The sequence below is a fragment of the Rattus norvegicus genome, chromosome 2, assembly GCF_021556685.1.
Source record: "Rattus norvegicus strain SHRSP/BbbUtx chromosome 2, alternate assembly SHRSP_T2T, whole genome shotgun sequence".
In the NCBI taxonomy this organism is placed as follows: domain Eukaryota; kingdom Metazoa; phylum Chordata; class Mammalia; order Rodentia; family Muridae; genus Rattus; species Rattus norvegicus.
In genome coordinates, this window is record NC_141535.1 from 30,547,091 (window position 1) to 30,561,558 (window position 14,468).

Sequence of the window (14,468 nt, forward strand, 5' to 3'; positions counted from 1 at the left end):
ACAATACAGATGCTTTGTTAAAGAAGTAGGTTAAAAAGGAAGTAACGGAGGCTGGAGAGAGGACTCGGTGGTTAAGAACACTGGCTGCTCCTCTAGAGAACCTGGGTTCAATTCCCAGCAACCCCATGTAGGTTCACTCTAGTTCCAGGGAATTTGACGTCCTCTTCTGAACTCCACAGACACCAGGTATACATGGGGCACACAGCCATGCAGGCAAATAAAAACATCCGTAGACATAAAACAAATGAATGAATGGAAAAATAAATAAATATTTAAGAAAATAAACAAGACAGGAAAATGGAGACGAAACAGAATATGAAAGATACAAGTGAGAAAGGGGGACGGGGCACCTAAAATCCTCCAGTGAAACTTGTTTTAGCTCCTAGGTTGTCTGACAACCCTCTGTTGGGGCTGAGATGGCTTCTAAGGTGTGACTGGAACAGAGAAGGATTTCTGGGGGTGCATCTGTTCAACAGAGAGCAGTGGGGCCCTGGGCATGGAGCCTGCTCCCATGCCTGCCATGGGTTCTGCTGCACCCCTTCGTGCCAAAGTTCAGACCTCATTCGATGGTGTATTAAACTGCATAGGTTGGGCAGTCCACAGCGGCCCGCACGCTGGAGAGGCTGGCATTTCAATAGTATCCTACTCCTGGGGATGTTTTAGCAGCCCCAGCCTGGTACTGAAGGCTGGGGAGATTCTGAAGGGCTGATGGTCTCCAGTCCCTGTTGGAAGATGGAGAAGCAGTGTGAATTCCAGTGCCTGCCAAGGATGGCGGAAGTGGCTGCGGAGGCAACAACAGTAACAGATCTGCACGGCGGCGGCGTAGGCCAGACCTGAAGTGACGCAAGCTAGCAACAAAGGGCTCCCCTCTCCGGTGATTTCTTTGTATCTGGGTCACGCATTTGGCACCCCCGACTCTAGGGAACAGTCTTCTAATCTCAGTCTTCCTGGAAACGTCACAGACCTCCTCAGAGACCCCCTCTTAGCTGATTTAGATGTCATTGAGTTTTATGATCATGATCTGCCACCACATCTAACTTTTAATCTAGATTCTGCCACTGGACAAACCAGTGGGCCACTGGACGAGTCAATTTGGTCTTGAAGTCTATTTTTTTTTTCATTTACAAATATAAGCTTTCGAAATACACACCCCCTGCCCCCCCCCCCCCCCCCCCCCGCCTCCCTTAGGAACATATAGAAGTGGCCAGGTTCTATTGCCCTCCTCACCCAGCTCAGGTCGCCAGAGGCTGCCTAGGCTGCTCCTGCTTAGATTACCATGGTTCTGGGTTTACCGGATTCACAGCAAGGCCGGGTTATCTGGAGCGGGGGCTGCCCAATACCAGCACAAGAAACGAGCCTATCAAATGTTAAAGCAGCGACAAAGTCATGCGACATGGGCTCAGCTTACCGCTAACTCAAAATAGTGTAATGAGGAAATGTTCTTCGGGACTGGAGAGATGGCTCAGTGGTGCAGAACACTGGCTTCTCTTTCACGGAGGACTTGTATCTTGTTCCCAGCATGCACGTGGTTGCTCATAACCACACCTGACTTGAGTTCCAGGGGATTGGACAGGCTCTTTTGGCTCTTTTGGCCCTTTTGGGCATCAGGCATGCGTGTGGAGCATATATATCCATGCGAGCAAAACACTGATACACACAAAATAAAAAGAAAAAAAATTTTAAAAGGAAAAAAAATTAATCCCTTGGAGGAAAATTGAGCGATTTAACTAGTATACACAATAGTTGTAACTACTGTTAAATTTGAATGATGCATATATGACTATGTATAAATGCGTCGAATCAGCACTTTTTACTGTAAATCTTTTGAAAAATATACTTTTAATCGACGTTCATACAAACGGTACCTGCTTGTGTAGAAATCAGCTTCCATTTGCAAAGTCTGTTCATGGTGGTTTGGAGGCGTTAGAGCTCACACTGCCCACTTTCTGTGTATACTGTGTTACAGCAGTGGATTTTAAACAATAAAATTTTAAACAAAGAGACAGAATTGGAACTGCCTCGTTTTTTATTGTCCTGTGTGAGCTCTTGGTTTGAGTTAAAAACTGAAAACTACCTTCAGGTTGCTAATTACATTCTCGCTGAGCACATGACATTTTGGCTAAGTATGGTGTACCTATGGGCTAATTATGTGGCATATTTATGGGGCATGACGCATTTTTTAAGTGTGAGCTAATCCGCATAGGAAGAATTTCACTAAATTTGAAATACGATCTTTAAAATTGAATGTGTTCTCGCATTACAATTATCGTTGCTTAAAAACTCAAGAATAAATCTAGTAAATATAATATTACCACCGTCGCACAAATTAATAATAGCCTGATTTATAATTTTATAGGCATTTTTGTTTTATTAGGATTTACTAGGGGTTGGTAGACAATTCTGCACATAAAAGACTGTGTTGTAACGGAGATCAAAGCTAAGGTGAAAATCTAGTAGAAATCGGTGTACGCTTTTATGTACAACTCTGTTAAGTCACAAGTGTCTTGTCCTTCTCTTTGGCAATATTAAACATATCCAATGAAATAAGGGAAAATTTCTGGTGCCTTTTCTAGCTCCGTAGTTTTTAAGAATTTGAATGCTGAGTTACTGAGGCAAATACTTTAGCTGAGAAGAGGAAGGACACTAAGGATGGCCTTTCCGTCAGAGACATAGCTAATGTACAGTGTGCACCCGTGCATCTCTGTCCTAAATGCACACGTGCAAAGAGGCAGCACCCAAGGGACAGGGCCTCCCAGGCCTCCATTCCTGTCATCTTTTACCTTAAGGAAAATAGCAGCAGCAGCAGTAGTCAAAACAAATGGGTTCTCCAGGCACAGGGCAGATATTTCCATCACGTTCCCTCCCAAATGGTCCAGACTCAGACTTCCCTTCAGTTTACTTCAGACATCCAAGAGCCTCCCTGTAAAATCCACCCAGACTGCAAGCCACACTGGAGAGAGCAGCGGCACATAAGCCTTCCTCCTTGAAGTGTATTGTTTTCCCCTGTTGTCTTGTGCAGGGTATAGTTTGAATGCCCTCCTGACAAAGATTTAGACTTTAATTCCCGCGGAAAAGAAGTTCTGCTGCCCCATCACTGAGCCCAGTCCGGAAGTTAATTACATTGTAACGCCTTTGCCTGCTGGAGCCTAGAGTTCCCGTTTGTCTCCTCTCTGTAAAACAGTCTTCTTTCCCTCCGAAGTTGCTCACTGAGGGTTAAAAAGAGTCCCCAGAGCTGTAGCTGTTACCACAAAATGCTTTGTTTTCTTGGCAGTGTGTTTTTGGATCATAAAAGCCTAGATTTGCATATAGTCATGGCACTGTCCTCTACTGAGCCGGAGGAGGCCAGACCAGGTCAGTGCTAAACTGCTCAGTGCAGCCAGTCACAGGCAGGCAGGCAGCTAATCTATTTCCCTGGCATGTCATTAACATAGGTGAACACAAATCCACATCAAGCCCCGGCTATTTTTTTAAGGGCCATATTTACAGCCCATTAGCAGTTAGGACCAGTGAGAACAAGGCCACTGGTGGTTCGTATGCAATCCATCACAGTAATTAAACGTGTGTAAGAACAGTATCAATCCGGAGGGGGCAAAGACGACCTCCCCTAGAAATAGATGAGCAAGGGCAGGGAATGCTCCTGCCTTCCTGGCTTCACTTCCCCTTAGTATCAGCACCTTTCTTTTCCTCCACATTCAGTACTTGCCTGCCAGATTGTCTGTCTGTCTGCCTGTCTGTCTGTCGATTGTCCATTTATCTATCTACCTCCCTTTCTCTGCTTTCCAAGCAAATTGTTTTCTCTCTCTCCCTCAAGCTTCTTTAATTTAACATTAAGTAAATTCTTGCAGAAATATTAACAAAACAATTCTTCACTTCATTACTCTTATTTCCAGCATATCTCTCTCTCTCTCTCTCTCTCTCTCTCTCTCTCTCTCTCTCTCTCTCTCTCTCTCTCTCTCATTTTGTCAACTCCAGCCATATAATAAAGCAGCTGGCTGTGCAAGATTTCCCATCAGGTTTCTGAGCAGTTGTGGCACTGCATAGCAAGCTCTTCTGCTCCTAGCTTTGCTTCAGGCTCTTCAGTTTACTGGGTGGTGGTGGTGATGGTGGTGGTGGTGGTGGTGGTGGTGGTGGTGGTGGTGGTGGTGGTGGTGATGGTGGTGATGGTGGTGGTGGTGGTGATGGTGGTGGTGGTGATGGTGGTGGTGGTGGTGGTGGTGGTGGTGATGGTGGTGGTGGTGGTGGTGGTGATGGTGATGGTGATACAGATGATAGAGTTGATTAGATATTCCCCTGCTCTTCAGATTCAGAGAACCTGGGCTTTCCTGTCAGATGCTGTTCTTAGGTGTTTAGGAGAAATCAACTCGAAGTAAATATTCAACTCTGAGGAAATAACTTTTCCCTGTTACCACAGCACACCACAGACTCAGAGCTGAGGTGTTGGTGAGAGGGATATGGGACTCATTTCACACAGCCTCCAAAGATGCTTCTTGCAGAGGGCCCTGGTGGCTGTCGGACGCACAGAGCAGAGGGGAATGCTGGCTTAGGAGGGCAGGGGAGAGTCTGCATCTGGTTTGCAGCCATGAGTGGCACTGAGATAGGCAGGATGTAATTACCCCCGGTGCATTTTTTTTTGCCTTGCAACTTCAAGGAAGTTTATAATTCTTCTTCACTTGAAAAATGGAGGGGTTGGGGATTTAGCTCAGTGGTAGAGCGCTTGCCTAGCAAGCGCAAGGTCCTGGGTTCGGTCCCCAGCTCTGAAAAAAAGAAAAGGAAAAAAAAAAAAAGAAAAATGGGAAATCAGGGTCATGGTGCCAGTCAGTGGTGGCTTCCAGAAACAGCTCCATGGGAGGAGGAGGAAGATAAGCGATCTATGACACCCCTCTGAAGACCTGTCACAAAGTAGACACTAGGCAGACGGCACAAAGCAAGAGTTAGAGTTTATCAAAAACTATTCAGTCCCTTTATTTTCCAGAAGCATACTTTTTATGCTAGAGTAGCTATGGTCTACCAGAGGAATAGTCCTTTCTTCATTGTCTGCATAGCCCTAGGCTTTGCATTGAAGCAGAACTCATGTCTAATAAACGAATGTAGAAAGAACCTTATGGTCACTGAAATAGATTCTTTCGTTGCTGTTGGTTTTAAGATTTATTTTTACTTTTATTCCTGTGTATGCATGTATCTTTATATGTAAGTGCATGCTATACACCTGTGGAGCCTGAAGAAGGTGTCCGATCCCCTAGAACTGGAGTTAGAGGCAGTTGTGAGCTGCCCTATATGGGTACTGGGAACAGAACCTTCTGAAACAGCAGTCAGTGCTCTTAACTTCTGAGCCATCTATCTCTCCAGCCCCTGCAATGGATTCTTGCGTTTGAGAGACAATGTCTGTTTTCAATCACACGTCCTGCCCATGCAGTTCTGTTTAGACTATTTTTCCTCTCCGTCTTTCTTATTCCTCTTTAAAAGTTCTCCAATATGGTATTCATCAGAAAAGCACACTATGATAAAATGAACACCAAGTTCACGCTGATCCCTTTGAACAGTGGCTCTCGACCTGTGGTCATGACCCCTGTGGGGGTCACACATCATACATTCGCAAATATCAGATGTTTCATTATGATTTACAACAGTAGCAAAGTTAGTTATGAAGTAGCAACAAAATAACTTTACGATGGGGGGGGGTGGTGGTGGTCACCACAGCATGAGGAACTCTGTTAAAGGGTCACAGCAATTAGGAAGGTTGACAACCACTGCCTCTGAAGGACTGGAGTATACCAATTACCCAGAAACCCTCATCTTACCCAACAAGTCCTCCCAGAGAAGCCATTCTGCTCACATCTTATAGTGAGTACAGCTTTCCTTTATAAGAGAATTTGAGCACCTGCATACCCCACCCCCAACGCTCTACTTTTCCAGTGTGGGAGCTTTATAGAAGGAAAATGCTAACGTAGGAGTCATTTCCATCTTCGTTGTGTTCAAGCTTTTTAGTTTATGAGTTTCATTAACGTTTAGCGCATCCCCTGCTTGCTGGCTTTGGTTCCCATTCACGTCCCAGGATATGAATGAACCACAGTTTGTTTGCTCGCGCCCCACTGAGTGTTTATTTACCCTCTGCTATAAGCATTTGGGTATGTTTCCGTGCACACATACTTCTCTATAGCTTTACATTAAAAAAAAATCACATTAACGTGTTTATTTTATGATTGTGTGTGGGCGTGCACGCGCACTAACACATTCACGCCCTGCATACGCATCCCATAGTTGACATGTACAGGTCAGAGGACAACTTACAAAAATCAGTTCTCTCCTTTCACTGTTCAGGTCCCCGTCATCAAAATTAGGTTGCCTGGCTTGGCAGCAAGCACCTTTTTCCCCCTGAGCCATCTCCCTGGCTCCCTCGATGATTTTGACCTGGAAATCAAATGGTTTCATTGGAAGGATGTATACCTTCAACAGCAGTATGGTTCCGTATTCTGTTGGATTTACATACTCGACTTTGCTCACCCAGGGTTATGACTAGTCCTGTTTTCTGCATTGTTTGATGTTGGGCATTTGCACACTTACAGGCCAGGCTCATAGTGATTCAGCCCTCCCAGAGCTGCTCATTCTGTGAGATCGCAAAGGCTTGTCTGGGAGCATGCTTTCCACTCTTTGCTTTTTCTGCTTTTCGTGTACAAATGAGCCCCTCTAGAGCTCACGCCCTCAAGCACTCCTTATCAAACGCTCCCACACAGAAGCAATATTCTCCATACCCTAAATCATCCCTGAGCTGGGTTCCAGCCTACCCCCAGCCAGCCTCTCACTGAGCTTCCACATTGACAGATCGTAGGCTGCTGGTCCCTTCCCCAGGATCCCCCAGGACCCCGAGGACCCCACCAGCACCCTCCAGGACAGACTGTCCTTCCCCTCACTTTTGTCCTGTTGTTCTTTGCCTTTGTGATGATTTCTTGTGGACTCACATGTGCTTGGAAATAATGCTATCTTTCTTCAGTACTCCCTGCTCCCAGTTATGCCTCCCTAGATGATATATTGAGTATGTTTCTGGGACAATTAGTTAATGTTAAACTGCCTTTTTTTATATATATATATTTTTTATTAACTTGAGTATTTCTTATATACATTTCAAGTGTTATTCCCTTTCCCGGTATCCGGGCAAACATCCCCCTCCCCCCTTCCCTTCCTTATGGGTGTTCCCCTCCCAACCCTCCCCCCCCATTGCCGCCCTCCCCCCACCAGTCTAGTTCACTGGGGGTTCAGTCTTAGCAGGACCCAGGGCTTCCCCTTCCACTGGTGCTCTTACTAGGATATGCATTGCTACCTATGGGGTCAGAGTCCAGGGTCAGTCCATGTATAGTCTTTAGGTAGTGGCTTAGTCCCTGGAAGCTCTGGTTGCTTGTTGTACATATGGAGTCTCGAGCCCCTTCAAGCTCTTCCAGTTCTTTCTCTGATTCCTTCAACGGGGGTCCTATTCTCAGTTCAGTGGTTTGCTGCTGGCATTCGCCTCTGTATTTGCTGTATTCTGGCTGTGTCTCTTAGGAGCGATCTACATCCGGCTCCTGTCTGCCTGCACTTCTTTGCTTCATCCATCTTGTCTAATTGGGTGGCTGTATATGTATGGGCCACATGTGGGGCAGGCTCTGAATGGGTGTTCCTTCAGTCTCTGTTTTAATCTTTGCCTCTCTCTTCCCTGCCAAGGGTATTCTTGTTCCCCTTTTAAAGAAGGAGTGAAGCATTCACATTTTGATCATCCGTCTTGAGTTTCATTTGTTCTAGGCATCTAGGGTAATTCAAGCATTTGGGCTAATAGCCACTTATCAATGAGTGCATACCATGTATGTCTTTCTGTGATTGGGTTAGCTCACTCAGGATGACATTTTCCAGTTCCAACCATTTGCCTACGAATTTCATAAAGTCGTTGTTTTTGATAGCTGAGTAATATTCCATTGTGTAGATGTACCACATTTGTTAAACTGCCTTTTAAACTGATGGTATCACTCTCTACTCCCAGTACTAGTTAGTGAGTCTGTGGCCATCTAGGCCAGTGGTTCTCAACCATCCTAATGCTGCAATCCGTTAATCCTCGTGTTGTGGTGGCCTCCAACCATAAAAGTATTTTATTGCTGCTTCATAACTGTGATATTGCTACTGTAATGACTTGATGCGAGTACCTGATGTGCAGGACATCTGATATGCAACCCCTGTGAAAAGGCTGTTTGACCCCCAAAGGGTTCATGACCCAGAGGTTGGGAACTACTGTTCTAGAAATTGTCCGTAAGTGGATAGGGTATTAGCTGCACTAATATCATGTAGTCAGATTTTGAGTGAATCTGGGTAGATTTCCTGTTGAAGAGGCGTGGACTAAATGTATCGTGGCTGTTGCATAGGCATGGCCCCAGCCTTTCCCTGGCGGTGGGTCAGACAGCCTCCAGATTGAAAGATCATCAGGCTTTGAAAGGAACTAAGTACGATTCCCAGTAAGTGATGCTATTGATTCGCTCTCATTCTGGTGTGATGTTTTGCTTTTAGAACGCTGAGACATTTTCAAATTGGCAATGCTTGAGTTGCCTGCCAAATATCTCATCTTTCTTTCTTCCTTACCCACAGAAGTCTGGCGCTGTGAAACCACCCACCGAGCCCTAGCAGTGGCATGGCTAAAACCAACCATGACAATTTATTCTGGCTTTCTCACCCTTTGTCATCTGTATATCTGTATAACTGGGGCTTATTACTGACCGTGGGTTAGTTTTAGAAATAGAGATCTGAGCAGAAGTCTAGAGGAAAAAGAGAGAGAGAGAGAGAGAGAGAGAGAGAGAGAGAGAGAGAGAGAGAAGGGGGGGAGGGAGGGAGAGAGGGAGGGAGGGAGGGAGAGAAGGGAGGGAGGGAGAGGGGGAAGAGGAGAGGGAGAGGGGATGGGGAGGGGAGGGGAAGAGGGGGGAGAGAGAGAAAGGAGGGAGAGGGGAAGAGGGAGAACAAGAGGGAGAGGGAGAGGGAGAGGGAGAGGTGGCTAAAACCTATTTTCCCATCATTTATGTCTACCTCAGAATCTAGATCTAACATCAGAACACTTATCTTGGCTCATGGTCTCAGAGCACCCAGGTCAACACAAGAGCAAAGACACGGAGGTTTAGGAACTATTCTGAGGTGATAATTTAACACAGTATTCAAGCCCTGGCAACTTTCCCCATATTTCTCATGACAGGAAATAAATCCCCACTTGGTTAAGGTCAGATATTGGTTATTGTAGCCGAGGGCACTGCTAACTAATGCGCTGAAGGTAGCCTAACGTGACCTGTACAGGACGTGTTATCTAACGAGTAATAGAGCTAGAAATGCTGTTATTGAATGGTTTCAACACAGGGACCATATTTGCCTTTCGTTCTGTATCTACTTCCTATAAATAATTATCGGTCTATACATATTTATCATATATCCAAGTACTGCTGAGTGCATGCTAGGATAAACTAGACAGTTGTCCTTCTTCAAAGGGACTCGTGGTTTGTTGGGAGACAGTGGCAAGAGTAGTTGTAGGAATCTGATACACGAAGAAAGAGGACTTGGATAAGTGTTTTGTTAGCACAGAAAAGACCGGCCCACTATGCTGGCGAGTATTGACCTGCCAGTCTCTAGATTCACCTAGGAGTCAAACCTCTGAGCACATCTCTGAGGACCTTTCCAGATTAGATTCAGAGGCATAGGAGACATACAGTCCTGTTGTGTGGGCTGAATGGAAAGGAGAAAGAGATCTGAGCACAGTACTCTGCTTCCTGATTGCGGAGGCCACATGACCAGCTGCCTCATTCCTCATTCCTGCTGCCTTGACTTCTCCACTGTGATGGGCTGTATCTCCAGCTGTAAGGTAAAACAAACCCTTCCACCCTAAGCTGCCTCTGTCAGTTGCATAACCATAGCAACCAGAAAAGTAACTAACACAGCCACTTTGCCTGGGGTTGGCAAGGTTGGGAGCGAGTAGCAGATAACATGGGAAAAGAGCGCTGTGGGGATATTGACTCTTGAAACCTTTAAGTATTGGGAAGACATGCTAACAACCACCTTCCTAAGAAGAAGCACAACAGGGAGAGAAACAGACTCTAGAGGTCCAGAGCACGCGCTGGGGGAACCGCAGTCCAGCATCCTGGAACTGGCTCTTAAATTACTTTAACCAGTGTGCCCGATACGATGGAGCGGGGGAGTCAAGTGCACCCCAGTGATACAGAATGATGGGTTCGGTATTGTTAATCTTCCCGGTCACCTTAACTAGATTAACGAAGACCTACTTTGGTGGGGGGGGTGTGTGTGTGGGGCTATCCTATGGCTCAGGGGACCTCACTGGAATAAACTAGGAAACAGGAAGACTCCAACGTTCTCTTCTGTTTTGCTTCCCGGCTTGCCACAATATGAACGTCTCATCCATACTTTCACCATCACATTGAGCTAAACAAACTCTTGGGCACTGCGAACTGAAATAAATGGGGTCCAGTTGTCATAGACCATATTGTGAGGCCAATCACAATGGAACCAAGATCAACCTTACCTATGAAGAAATCTTCTAAGTCGGTGCTTCTCAACCTATGGGCCATGACCCCCTTGTGGGGTGAACGGCCCTTTCACAGGGGTTGCCCGAAACCATTGGAAAACACAAATAGTTAGATTATAATTCATAACAGCAGTAAAATAGCAGTTATGATGTAGCAACAAAGATAATTTATGGCTGGTGGTCTCCATAAGATGAGGAACTGTGTTGAGGGGCCTCAGTATTAGGAAGGTTGAGAATCACTGTTCTAAGTGATAAGTGGCAAATCATTTCTGTCTTGTGTTCCGACCTGACTAATATGCAGAAATCCAGAACAACATGTTTGGGAGAATATGAATCAAACCTTTTATTAGCTAGGACTATTCCGTTTACAGTCTGGTGACCTTCTTTTAAAGGCCTCTCTAGGCAGTTGACTCAGACACCACAATGGACTCCACCCCCACTTCCCCAGATTCAACATATCCATGTCTCTCCTATTGTTTACTTCCCTTCATGGGCAATGCTAATGTAGTACAAGAGTCACCATTAGAAACTGCCTCAGCCATCTGTGTGGCTGGGAGGAACAGCTACCAGGTCCTTTGGTTTTGAAATGACAGGGAGGTTAGGTGGCGGGTGTCATTTTCTTGTCCTAGAAGCAACAAAACAACCAGTTTCCTGTGCTATCATTAAAGCAAGCATATTCATTACAGAAAAAAAAGAACAATTTATATTTTGAGTCTCTTTTTTTCCCCCTCTCTCAACCCAAAATGATCTCAACATTCTGTCCTACAAGCTGCAGTGTATAATGTATTTAGAGCAGGCTTGTTAGCTCTGCACCTCTGAAACTATCAACTTCTTGGTAATAAAAGAAAACAAAATGAGCCACATCTCTGATAACCTCAGCTTTCTCTATCGGTGGGACACTTACACACCTGCGTATCAATCACACTCCAGGGCAGGCCCTGGGACAAAGAGGGGGTGGGGTGGAGCTGGGTAGGTAGGGAGTAGAGGAGGAGGGTACCTGGAAGGTGTTAGGGGACGGGAATAAATATAATCAAAACCACTATGAAATTATCAAAGAATTAATAAAAGCATTACTTTTTTTTATAAACCCTATATTATGCAAGACTTTGTTTTAGGTTGGGGGTCCTGGGGCATATCTTTGTCAAGTTAAATGGCCCAAGAGGAATAGGTTTGTGTGCTGAATTAATACCACTTACAAACAACAACCCCCCACAATTCATGCAGATAGCAGTAGTCAAGATTTTCCTGACTCTACAGTGATAAAATAGTCAGAACGTGTCTTGGATACCAGCCCTGCCCCCTGTGCCCTGAGAAGTTAGTTTCTACCCTGCACAGTTCGCATGAGCAATCTCTGTTGCTTAGCAACTAGGATATTGACTTCCGTGTGCTATCTGGCTTAGCTGCAGCATATGTAAGGCTTGGTGTCCTCTCCCTTCCCCCAAGCGCTTATGTGTGAGGAGTTTGATTCCCAATGTTGCAACATTAAGCCCTGTAGGACCTTCAGGAGGTGCATCCAAGCTGGAGGCCATTGAAGGGTGCTGTCTTGGGAGAAAATAAGGTCGTTCTCATGAGAAAAGCTGTCCCCAAAGTGCAAGACCCTGACAGGGATGGTGGTGTGTTCCTCTAATCTCAGCCATTAAGAAGCGGAGGCAGCAGGAATTTGAGGTTAAGGCAAGCTGGGACAACCTAGGGAGACCCTGTCTTAACAACAACAACAACAACAACAACAACAACAACAACAACAACAACAACAAGCCAAAAAAACACACACACACACACACACACAAAAAACAAAAAACAAAAAAACAAAAGGGCAAAAATCAATCTTGTTTTCTGTCAGGTCCTGTCAGTTTTCCTTCTCACATATGTGCCTCACTCTCACTGATTGAAGATAAATGAATGAATAAATACATAAATATAAAAGGAGGACATGATGCCCCTAGATATGAAGGAGAAGAAGGTCTAGTGTAGATTTGAGGGAGAGCACAGGCAAAGGCATAGGGAAGGGTCCAGAGTGAACATGAAGCCAACTAAACAGGGCTGTGAAGAGAGGAGAGAGGAGAGAGAGGAGAGAGGAGAGGAGAGAGGAGAGAGGAGAGAGAGGAGAGAGGAGAGAGGAGAGAGGAGAGAGGAGAGAGGAGAGAGGAGAGAGGAGAGAGGAGAGAGGAGAGAGGAGAGAGGAGAGAGAAGGAGAGAGGGAGGAAGGGAGAGAAGAGAGAAGGAGAGAGGGAGGAAGGGAGAGAAGAGAGGAGAGAGGGAGGAAGGGAGAGAGGGAGAGAGGGAGGAAGGGAGAGAGGGATAGGAGAGAGGGAGAGAGGGAGAGAGGGAGGGACAGAGGGAGGGACAGAGGGAGAGAGGAAGAGAGGAGCCAGAATGGTGGTCAAGAGGCCAAGAGGCCAAAGGGCCAAAAAGGACTGGCAATGTCACATGGCTGCCTTTATAGGAAGAGCTTCACAGAGAAGGGCAGCCCAGACTAGTGCCTTAGCTGGAGAAGTTTGGAGTAGGGGGCAGGGTATGAGAAGTAGGAGAGCGCAGTAACAGGTAGAGACTGAGGGATGCCTGGAGAACCTGGTGGCCAGTGTCCACTTTGATATGTTAATAGGTACCTCAGATTGGTGTATGGTGTGTGTGTGTGTGTGTGTGTGTGTGTGTGTGTGTGTGTGTGTGTGTGTGTGTGTATTCAGGCCCTCACCAAAGTGTAGCATATTCAGGTGCCATGATCTTAAAAGAAAAAAAAACCTTTTATTTGATAATTTCACACAATGTATTTCAATCATATTCTCCTTCCCTCCACTTCTCCAAAGTCCTCTCAGACCTGACTCCACCTTCCCACTTTCCCCACTCACTTAGTGTCTTTTTTTCCCTTTGTTGTTTATCTTTGAGATTGTAATTTGATTGCCTTTCTCTCCTCCCTTCCTTCCCTTCAAACTCCTATACACCCCTCCATGCTCTCCTTCAAATCTGTGGCCTCTTTTTTAAACATCAATTATTATTGTGTGCATATGTGTATATACATCTACATATGATATACATAGACACAGATACAGACACACACACACACACACACACACACACACACACACACACACACACACATCCATTTCAGGGATGACACCGGACAACCCAGTGCTGTGCTCTACCCTGCGTTTACTGTTGTACGTCGTGGACATGCCTTGTCACACGGACCGTTATTGTGTCTCACAGGGTTTACAGCTGGGGGTTTATAGCTGGGTCAGACTGCTGGTGAGCTCTACCTTACCCCCAACCCCCAGCAGTCTGTAAGTGACCTCGAGTGCTATGAAGGCTAGTCAGAAGGTAGGAAGCTTCCTGGTCAGTACGGTTCATGATCTTGAACTTTTAAAACTATGAACTAGGGCTGGAAAGAGGACTCAGCAGTTAAGAGCACTGACTGCTCTTCCAGAGGTCCTGAGCTCAATTCCCAGCAACTACATGGTGGTTGGCAACCATCTGTAATGGGGTCTGATGCCCTCTTCTGGTGTGTCTGAGGATGGCTACAGTGTGCTCATATAAATAAAATTACATAAAAATCTTTAAAAATCCCCACAAAACCAACTGTGAACTAAATAAATATTTTTTCTTTTTATGTATTTGTATATTACTGAACCTCTGGCAGCCTATTGCAGAAACAGAAAATGAAAACGCAAATGAAGCATACAGTAACTCCAATGTCTATACTTTAAAAGTCAGTCTTGGTAAGAACTGTATAAGAAGTAAAGCTTAGAGAAGTTGGGTGATTTTCTCAAGTTCTAGAACAGTACTAGCAGTAGAGTTAATATTTGTGACTTCAACTATGAGGCCTTTTTGTCCCACTAGAGCACCCCAGCCAGACTCCTGTATTTGGGGGAGCTCTGTACAGTCCTCAGGTGCTGCAGCTTTTCCTGCCTTTCCCTTATTCCCTGGGAGAACCAGGAGGCGG